Source organism: Sciurus carolinensis, chromosome 4 (genome assembly GCF_902686445.1).
Source record: "Sciurus carolinensis chromosome 4, mSciCar1.2, whole genome shotgun sequence".
In the NCBI taxonomy this organism is placed as follows: domain Eukaryota; kingdom Metazoa; phylum Chordata; class Mammalia; order Rodentia; family Sciuridae; genus Sciurus; species Sciurus carolinensis.
The window spans coordinates 173,327,712-173,338,078 of record NC_062216.1 but is presented as its reverse complement, the minus strand read 5'-3'; the positions used below and the strand labels follow the sequence as shown (position 1 = coordinate 173,338,078).

General features: G+C 65.1%; 1 protein-coding gene across 1 annotated transcript in view; it reads right to left on the bottom strand.

Annotated features, from left to right (window-relative positions):
- Positions 1-2,281: 2,281 nt before the first annotated feature.
- Positions 2,282-10,367, bottom strand: part of LOC124982986 (collagen alpha-2(I) chain) — a 35,090-nt gene continuing 27,004 nt past the window's right edge. Inside the window, exon 5 of the mRNA XM_047549825.1 lies at positions 2,282-5,650. The gene's annotated coding sequence lies outside the window, so the exon portion shown is untranslated. The remainder of the gene's footprint in view (positions 5,651-10,367) is intronic.

The window sequence follows — 10,367 nt, the reverse complement described above, 5'->3', positions numbered from 1 at the left end:
AGCACGTTGCCCTCAAGTCCTGACCCACCCTCTGAAGTGGGAGCTCCGTGCCCCTGCATGATGGTGGCTGGGCCCTGACTATGTCTACAGTAATATGGGGACAGGAGTGGCGAGGACTGGCCTGGGCCTGAGGCCCCCAGAGCTCCCACACGCTGCTGGCCAGACCCCCTGCAGCCTGCATGTCCACTTGACCTCTTGCAGTCAGCTGAGGCGCAGCACTGGCGGTCAGGGAGGGACGTAGGGGAGCCAGGTGTCTCCTCTTTCAGGCAGTCACCCTGATTTCAGGCCCTCCCTGGGCTGCCTTGCTGTGGTACAGGCCTCAAGGAGGGGGCTGCTTGTGTCCCTGGCTGCGCCCTAGGCCCTGAGCTCTGCAGGCAGCACCAGCTGCCACTGCACTGTGGGTACCAGGCGGGAAGGTGAAGCCAAGCCTCTGGACATTCGGGGTCAGCTCAGGCAGGCCCGGCTGCAGGCCCAGAGGTGGGGCCTGAGCAGTGGATGAGGCGGGCCTGTGATGAGCAAAGTGGGGGAGGGGCAGGGTCGTGGGTGGACAGTGCAGGAGAGGGCAGCGGGGTGGGGGAAGTGTGGAGACCACACTCAAGGACAGACATGGACTCCAACTAACCACCAGGCAAAGCGGGGGTGGGCTGTGCCATTTCGTCATCTGCCCTGACCTCAGAGAACAGAGAGATGGGGGACCACACCATTGCTAAGGTCTCCCAACTCCGTGTTCCAGCTGCCAACACCCAGCTCAGATGGCCCTGCTTGGGGAGCCCTCCTGCTGCCCGGTCCCCCTTCTGGACATCCTCAGCCAGCAGCAGCACCTCGGGGGCGGGGAGAGTGGGGCCCAAGGGGCGTTGGGGGCACTGGTCTGCCCAGGCACGGCTATGCAGGGTGGGAACTCCCCAGATCTGAGGCCGGTCAGGGTGACTCAGAATGGAAGCTGGGGCCAAGCGTGGGGAGCAGTCACCTTGGGGGAAGAGACCGGCAACACAGATGGGCATGTGGGTGGGGGTGCCAAGGCCAGGACCCAGCGGCTCCCGCACCTCCAAGGGTCAGGCGTGGTCAGGGTTCTTCTGCACACCAGGGTGGGGTGGCTGGGGACTGACTGACAGAAGCTGCCTGAGGTCCTGGAAGAATGGTAGGTGACCACTGGGTGGTAGTTGGCCCAGGATGAACAGCTAAGTTCAGGGTTGCCCTGGTTCTGTCCTGAGGGAGCCAGGCAGGACAGGACCCCAGGTCCCGGGGTCTGGTCAGGTACCAGGGCTGAGCTGCTGACCCAGGCTGCCAGGAGGCTGTTCCTGGGTCTCTGTGCTCAGCACACAAGGCTCAAAGGGTGTGTGCAAGGAGGTGTGTGCAGGGAGAAGGTGTGTGCAGGGAGGAGGTGTGTGCAGGGAGGAGGTGCGTGCAGGGAGGAGGTGTGTGCAGGGAGGAGGTGCGTGCAGGGAGGTGTGTGCAGGGAGGAGGGTGTGTGCAGGGAGGAGGTGCGTGCAGGGAGGTGTGTGCAGGGAGGAGGGTGTGTGCAGGGAGGAGGTGCGTGCAGGGAGGAGGTGCGTGCAGGGAGGAGGTGTGTGCAGGGAGGAGGTGTGTGCAGGGAGGAGGGTGTGTGCAGGGAGGAGGTGCGTGCAGGGAGGAGGTGTGTGCAGGGAGGTGTGTGCAGGGAGGAGGGTGTGTGCAGGGAGGAGGTGCGTGCAGGGAGGAGGTGTGTGCAGGGAGGTGTGTGCAGGGAGGAGGTGCGTGCAGGGAGGTGGGTGTGTGCAGGGAGGAGGGTGTGTGCAGGGAGGAGGTGTGTGCAGGGAGGTGTGTGCAGGGAGGAGGTGCGTGCAGGGAGGAGGTGCGTGCAGGGAGAAGGTGTGTGCGGGGAGGTGTGTGCGGGGAGGTGTGTGTGGGGAGGTGTGTGCGGGGAGGTGTGTGCAGGGAGGAGGTGCGTGCAGGGAGGAGGTGCGTGCAGGGAGGTGCGTGCAGGGAGGAGGTGTGTGCAGGGAGGTGTGTGCAGGGAGGAGGTGCGTGCAGGGAGGAGGTGCGTGCAGGGAGGAGGTGCGTGCAGGGAGGAGGTGCGTGCAGGGAGGAGGTGTGTGCAGGGAGGAGGTGCGTGCAGGGAGGAGGTGTGCTGGGGTCCGGGTGCCTGGGGCCTGGAAGGCTCCGGGTGGGTGGCCAGAACACCACAGGCAGGCCAGCCTGGTGCCCTGGAGGCTCCCTGCGGGGCCCCCATAGACAGAGCCATGCCCTCCACCACCCGGTCCTGGGCTTCTGGAATGAAGGGGTCAACGCCAATCTGGTCAGAACAGCTTTTATTGACATCTGGGCCCCTGTGTGGCCCCCACCTGCCCGTGGCTCAGGCTGCCCCCACCGTGTGGCCCGCGAGCTGGGTGGCCCTCCTGCGGGGACGTGCCTCTGGGCTCCTCAGGGAAGGCAGTAGGTTGTATAGTTATCTTCCGAGGGGCGACATCACTGCCCTGAAACCACACAACCTACTACCTCACCCCGCCGGCGCCCCAGCTCACCGCAGGAGGCCTGCCCGCCTCACCACCCCACGCCCAGCCCTGCCCTGCCCAGTGACGCATGGCCACCAGAGCTGGAGGGCCGGGCAGGCGCAGGGCAGGAGGGAACGTGGACACAGGTGCCTCGTCAGGGAGGGGGCTCCAGCCTCCGGCCTTCGTCCCCCTATCTACCTTCAGGCCGTGCCTGTGGGCACTGGGGTGTGCTCCGAGAACGCTCCACCCAATCCCTACTTGACCTCCCTTCCGCTGCCCAGGGGAGGCCTGACACTGAGCTGGACGGACTGCCCCACGCCAGGCAAGGGGTGGCGGGCAAGGCTGATGCTCACCGCCCACGACCCCTGCCAAGTCTGAGCTGCCAGCCCATGGCTACCTTCGCTGGTGCCCTGCTGGTGATGGTGGAGTCAGGTGCAGTCTGGACCCTGTGTGGGGAGGCCTGAGCCTGGGCCTGATGTGGGGCTGGAGAGGGAGGCTGGACCAATGGCTCCCAGTGTGACAAGGAGCCGGGGCAGCGTCAGCTGAGCCCCTCTGCCCTGGGCAGGTCACACTGCAGCTCCTCCAATCCTCATTTGCCCCATTTCATGGATGAGGAAACAGAGACAGGGAATGGGCTGAGGGACCCATCCAAGGTCATGCACAGAGACCCAGGCCGCCAGCTCCCGCTGCCTGGCAGCCACTGCCCCACGCCCCGCGGCCCTCCCGCCGGGCCGGCGTCCGTCCATCGCAGAGATCACAGCCACTTCAGGAAAGACAGTAGATTGTATAGTTAACCCACAGCAGGGCAGAGCCCCAAACTATACAACCTACTACCTCACCCCAAAGGGCGGCCAGTCTTGGCGCCGAGTCGCACTTCGGTTTCCAGGGGCACCTCCTGCGGGGAAGAGAGCTGGGGAGGAGGTCAGGGCCCGCTGCCGAGGGCACAGGTTCCAGCGGGGGCCCGGGACTCCGAGCTCCCGAGCGGCCTCTTGTCGGGTGGCCAGCATCACCAGGCACAGGAGGCTGCAGGAGACCACCAAGCAGAGGGACAGGGGAGCGCAGAGGGGGACGCCTGAGGCTTTTTGTCACAGGCAGCTGGATCACTGCCTTCGACGGGAGTGGCCACATGTCCCCAGGAATTCCTCTTGCCTTGGAGACACTGGGAGGAAGGTGTCGTTTGCCAAAGGCCAAGTATCTGAGGTGCCCCACGGGTCCACCTGGCCACACGTGGCCTTGGCCTGCCTCAGGCCGTCACCAACAGTGCTTGAGAGCCAGGGCCTCAGCTGGGGCAGTGCCCCGGCTCGGCACCCTCCCCTGGACAGGGAGGGGCCCCTTCGCCTTACCCAGGGCTTGCAGAGACGGCCTTGTGCATCACTGACCACAGCCACCAGTGTGGCCACTACCTTCCCCAGGGACCCTGGTGGGGAGGCTAATGGAGGAAGTACTTCTGATCCCCTTCTCACAGGTGAGGAAGCTGAGGCCTGGAGGTCGTGTGACCTCACACAGCTCATGGTGGCAGAGCTGCTGGAATATTCTGCTTCCTGCCTAGGAAGGTGGTGCCATGGCTCTGAGCTCTCTGATGTCCACGTGGACTTGAAAACTGCTTCAGACCCCTTCTGGGTCCCTCCTGACAGGCTGCCTCCTCCAGGCAGGCACCAGGTTATGCCACCCCATCCTCCCAGCCCTGGCGAGGCTGGACCCCAACCCACTTCACATGAGGAAACAGGCTCAGTGTTGGACTCTCCGGCCCCAGGTGGACGGGCTCTCCGTGGAAGGCAGGCTGCTTGCTCTCAGGCTCCAGGCGTGGCCTCAGCCACTGCTCTGGTCAGTCCCAGGGAGCACGGAAGCCTGCTCTCTGGGCAGGCCTTGGGCACCTGACACTACCCCTCCCCTGGAGGGCACAAGAACAAGTCCCAGATCCGCAGCCACATGAACGACACCAGGGCTCAGGTCCAGCACTCTACTCAGAGCTGGGGGCTGCAGCCAGGAGGCCGGGGCAGGTGGCATCCAGCCCGTGGGGGCAGACACCGTGATCCTCAAGGCAGAAGGAAGTGTAGGTGGGCTCTGCCGCAAGCTTCCACCCCTGGACGGGCAGACTGGACCATGATGTCCCTGAGCCTTCCCCCAGGGGTGGGGTGGGGGGAGAGTGACCAAGTGGTCCAAGGGTGAGCAGTCTATGCAGGAAGTTGGGGGGCATCTTGGCACTGCCCAGCCCACAGCCAGGGTAACCGGCTGTGGTCAGCCTGGTCACAGGGAGGACACTGGCTCCCAGCCCAGGCCCCACTTGAACGTCCGTGAGGGACTAGAGGTCCTGTCAACTGCCTCCATCTGGACCCCAGGGAAGGGGCTTGGGGAGGTGGCAGGGCCCGCCTTGCCCTGGGTCCTCTCTGGGCTGCTAAGCCCCAGTCCTGCCTCAGGATGGTTCTCGGCAGGACTACAGGCAGGGGAGCCGGGGAGAACCGGCTGCCGCAGGGCCACGTGAGCCTGGGCAGGTGGGGTTGATTTTCTTACTGAGAGGCGGGGTTGATGCGGCAGCTAGCCCGGGGTCTGGTCATTTTCCAGGCCTTATTTTTTTATTTTATTTTTCTGCAGTACTGGGGACGGAACCTGGGAGAGCTCTGCCGAGCTGCACCCCAGCCGCCTGAGGAGCTGGGATTATGGGTGTGGCCTGGTGCCAGGTGGGCTGCTCTTAACGAGCAAGCAGAGCTGGACACACGGTGCCACCTCACACCTGCTCTGTCCTTGCCTGTCCTCCCCAGGGCCAGCATGCCTGTGAGAGAGTGGGGACACAGACAGACACCCTGGCTCAAGTCCTCTCCCTTGGACCCCAGCCCAGTCGGGAAGCAGCAGACGTGACTCAGTTTCCCTCACTGGCCTTTCTTCCCATTCCAAGTTAGACTCACCTGTGTGGCATCTCCGGTTGGTCCTCAAGTCAGGAGAGGTGGCTGGGGAGTTCCAGGGTCACACTAGAGTGCTGAGCAGTGGAAGGGCAGAGAGAGGGGGCCACCTCAGCACCTCCTGTCCCCAGGGCCCCCAAGGCTGGGCAAGCCTGCAGGATGGACAGGTGCGGGACAGTGCGTCCTCAGGGTGGGAAGGAGACAGGGCGTCCACCTTGATGCTCTGCACTGACCATGGATCCTTCCGGCCACGTCTGGTCCGATGGGGAGGCCAGAGAGAACCTGCAGAGACCAACAGGGTCAAAGGTCACCATGTCACAATGCATCGTGGGTAGATGAGGTGGGTCAGTTGGGAGGCCCGCTTGCTGGAAGAAGGCCCGCGTGGACAGGAGCAGTTGCCCGGGCACTGCCCCTGGGCCTCTGGAGGAGTGCTTCCCGCTGGGCTGCCTCCCGGAGCCTCACCCCACTGACCCCAGCTGGCCTCTCACCTGGAGGCACTGCCCACACACAGGTCAGACGCCAGGGAAGGGACAAACTTGTGCTGGCCTACTGCGCGCCTGGCCTGCGGCACTTAGCTGGACCCTGGAGGGGACTTAAATCCCCCTTCGCAGGTGCGGGCAGCGGCCCCTGGGACCCGGAGCCCGGGGAAGGGCTTCCGGATGGGCCTGCTCACGGACGGAACCGCTGCCCCTCCCTCTGGCCCACTCCGGCCACAGCGCCCTCACAGGGCCAGCACGGGAGGGAAGACGCGCCACGAACCCAAGCAGGAAGGGAGGGGCTGGGCAGCGGCAGGCTGCGGGCCTGTACCTGGGACGACCGTGCGCCCACTGGGGTCTGCGCAGCCCTGCCTCAGGCCAGCCCCGGGACCTCAAGCCAGGTGGCTTCTCTGGGCCTGGGTGTCCCCGGCCAAGGATGACAGGAAGATCAGGCCATGCGGTTCCTGAGGGTCCAGCGAGGACGTGGAGGTGGGGTACCCGCCTCTGCTGCAGCACCAGCCCAGCCTGCACACCCAGCCAGCCAGGCCATCCATCGAGGCGGACACGCTCTGTGTGTCCCTGCTTCTCCCACCACCGGGCCTGTGCCCTGGCCTGTCCATCTGCCAGGCGTGCCAGCCTCCCCTGTTCCTTCCCACCGGCCCTGTGCTGCTCGGTGGGCTTGGCCTTCCCTCCTGGGCTCCAGGTAGGGGGGCCCACAGGCAGGGCCTGCGGGGTTGCACCCCTTGTAGGACTGGGCTGTGTGTTGGTGGCCCCCAGAGGGCTCCCTGCACTGCCCGGCCCCACCAGGCTCACACAGGGTCCCGTGACTCTTAGCTGACACCACAGTTCTGGGGCAGAGGCAGGATCTGTCACTGGTCTGTGACATGTCGCTGGAGTCATTCTGAATGAGTGGGCAAAGGCCCCGGTTCCAGGTCTGGGGTCAGGGTTGGGATTTGCAGGGCCTGCCCGCCCGACAGCCTGGGTGTGGCCATTGGCCTCAGGCCTGAAGGGGACCAGGGACTTCCGCTTTCTCAGGAGGATGCCAGGAAATGGCCCGAGACAGACGCGAGGGTCCTGCCCCGAGCCTGGGAGAGGGCCGGGTGGGTGGGCGGTGTGGCGTGCAGAGCGCCCCTTGAGAGGAGTGGCCTGGGAGCGAGCGGTCGGCAGACGCCCTGCCATCTGCCAGCTGCCAGCTCTCAGGCCCCGCCCGGGCCTGCAGGGTCTGCCCGTGGGCAGGGAGCTGGGCAGGCTGGGCGGGGGCCGGGACAGGTGCGCCTGAGGCCTTGTGGGCAGGTGGCCCTTTCAGGGCTGGGCGGACGTCTGGAGCGAATGAGGCAGACAGACGGTGTCACCCTGAAGTCACCTCGGGCTTGGCTCTGGGCCACCCGGAGCAGACCCGACCCCTCCAGCAGCCCCCCACTCCGGCCGCCCCGATTAGGTTTCTCCCATAAAGCGGCCAGTGTCTCTGCTCAGCAAGCCGCGCCGACAAAGGCGGCTGGGAAGGAGGCGGGAGGGGTGGCATCCGGGGCCAGGCGGGAGGCGGCCGGGCAGTCAGGAGACACGCGCACCAGCAGCTCTGCTGCTCTGGAGGGCCAGGGAGGGCACACCCAGAGGTGGCCGCACCCACTGTGCACCCGTCCTGCCTGGGACCAGGATGAGGCGAGCAGAGCACTTTAAAAGGCCAACCCTCCGTCCCAAGCTGCGTCTTCACATGAAACCTGCAAAATAACAAATAATGCAAAGAGGCCCGGACATAAAAATGCCAGGCGAGCCGGCCTGTGCTCTGGCCTCGAGGGCTCCAAGGGCTCGCCACGGGGCCAGGTGGGCTTCTTCGTCCCCCCGCTCCCCGGCCCTGAGCAGCCAATGCAGGCAGAGAAGGGCAGCCCGGGTCAGACCCCAGGCCTGCCTTTCTCACATGACCACCTGCAGCCCCAGCCTGGTTCTCCCTAGCGCCCTGCCCGCCCTGCTCCCAAGACAGCCAGGGCACAGGGTCTCCCAGTGCACAGCCTCCCCACGGAGCTCCCCGCGCCCGAGGCCTCCGGGCCCACCGACAGGGCTGGCTCACCTCCCAGGTGTGGGCCAGGCCTGCTGTGGCCACATGCCCACACCTACAAAGGCTGAGCCCTGTTGCTCGTAGCTGCTGGCCTGGGTTTAGAAGCCCATGGGGTCAGGGTGGCATCTGGGAGCTAGGGACCTGGCCATGGCTGGGAGGCCAAGCAGGCCTGGCAGTGGGGTCTGGGCAGTCTCTGCCTCGGCTCCCAGGGCCCTTGGTGGCTGCCAGGGAAGCCCCTTGTCCCCGCCCCGGGTCAAGCCAGTGTCTTTGCCTGGTGTCCATGGGGGCAGGGCAGAGTGCAGAGCCCTCTCCTGCATGGGAGTCCACCTCAAAGGTGCACACGCCCTAAAACAATCCCACCTCAAGCCTCGTTCTGAGCCCGAGGCAGGGAGGCTGGGCTGCGGGGGAAGACTCCATGCGGGCACACCTCTGAAACTGCCCGGCGTGAGGCCGCCTGCCCGTGGCGGACACCCTTCCAGCACCCCTCCAGGGCTGCCCCTGCTCTGGGGAGCTCTTCTGCGTGGGGCACCTGGGGCTCCTGATCGCCCAGGAGGCTCCAGGTCTGGTTTGACATGTGGACAGCATTGGTCGGGGCAGCTGGGTGGCCGGGTGGAGTCCACCGTTCTATCTTGAACTGGTCTCCCTGGAGGGAGGACAGGGCCTGAGCAAGCCTCACTTTGCAGTGATGGAATGTTCCACCTGGGAACTGCAGGACAGGAGCCTGGGAAGGGCTTGGTGGACACATGGGGCTCTGGGCACCACCCCACGCTGCCCACAGACAGGGTGCCCTCCTTTGGGGCACTTTTTCCAGGCATCCTTCCCTACTTCACAGGGGACTCTCCCCACTTCTGAGGGACCTTGTTGTTGACAGTCGCAGGGAAGTAGGGATGGTGGCCTGCTCCCTGCCACCCTGGGAGGCTGGGGAGCTCACAGTCCTCTTGGTGGTGGCCAGAGCTGCCTTTAAGAACCAGGTCTCGCCAGGCACAACGGCACATGCCTGTAATCCCAGCAGCTGGAGAGGCTGAGACAAGAGGATCACAAGTTCAAGGCCAGCCTCATCAATTTAGGGAGGCCCTAAACAACTTAGTAAAAAGATCCAGGGATGTAACTCAGTGGTCAATTGTCCCTGGTTAACTTCCTAGTACCCCCTCCTCCCAACACAAAAAGGAGCCAGGCCTCCTGTATGCTGCCCTTTCCAGCCTCCCTGGCTGCTGCTGGAGGCCTCCTGGGCTGTCCTGCATCTCCACATCCCAGCCCAACTCCTGTTTCGCTGGGTACTAAGAAGTCACAGGATCAACACACAAGAGAAGAAAGCCAGGAGGAGGCTGAGGACTTGCCTGGCGAGCTGTCGCTGGACACGAGAGCCCTGCAGGGGGAGGGGTAGAAGGTGGTGGTCTGGGGGACAGCTCACCCACTGTCCCCATGCTAGAACCCGGCAGCCCAGGGCTTGCCTTCTCCAGGAAGCCCAGGCATGTTTCCCAAGATGGGCAGAGTCTGCCCCAAGCCAGTGGCCTGACTGACCACTGTGGGACCCCAGCATTGGGCATCATGTCTTACCAGGGAGCCCTGAGGTCCTCCGTCAGGTCAGCAATTATGAGAGGGCAGGTAGGGCCCAGAGGGCACTGCTCCCCACCCCCAGAGGTCCTGGAACAAACCTGCCCCTGCTAACACCACCTGGGGGAGCCCCCTCTGCCTGGTAAACATCGCTTCTAGAACCATCCACTCACCACTGCTGAGGACTCCCTCTGAGAGCATGGCTTCAGGGACCCGGCTCCCGGCTCTGTGTGCAGCCTGCCTCTGGGGTGGCCAGGGGCTGGCAGGGCTGGGTGAGGGGCCAGGACTCCCAGGCCGCCCTGCCAAGTGGCTGTGCCAAGACTGGGGTGGCCATGGCCAAGACCAGGCAGGCGGGGCTGGTGCTGGGCTCTCTCCAGGCCACCAGGGCAGGCAGAGACAGGGTCTCCCTCCCTCCCTTCTCTCCTCCCGCGGACACTGCCCGCCTCAGTTACAAAATGGCGGAGGGCCGTGGCAGCCATTTTGTGGAGCCCTTGGAAGACAAAGGCAGCCAAAGGCAGAGGGCGGGGTGGCGGGCAAGGGAGGAGCATCACTCCGGAAACGGCTCTGGATGGCCTGGCCAGAGGGAGTAGGTCAGGCAGGCCCTTTCTGGAACCTTCCTCCTGCCAAGTTCCTGGCCTTCCAGGGTTTCCGATGGCTTGTCACCAAGTTCAAGAGGCTCGGGGTGGTCCTGGGGGCTAGGGCACCTGCCCAAGGGCTCAGCCACATTGCAGTGGATCTGCCGGCATGGTCAGTGAGGCCTCCCAGCACTGGAAGTCCTCTTTGCCTTAGACTCAGGGTGGGTCCTTGACCTAGGCCTAGGTCAAGGCAGCCTCCATGCTGGCCTGTACTCCAGGGGCCACCTGGGCCTGGCAGGAGCTGCCCCCTGATGCCACAGACCCTAGGGCAGCCAGCAGGG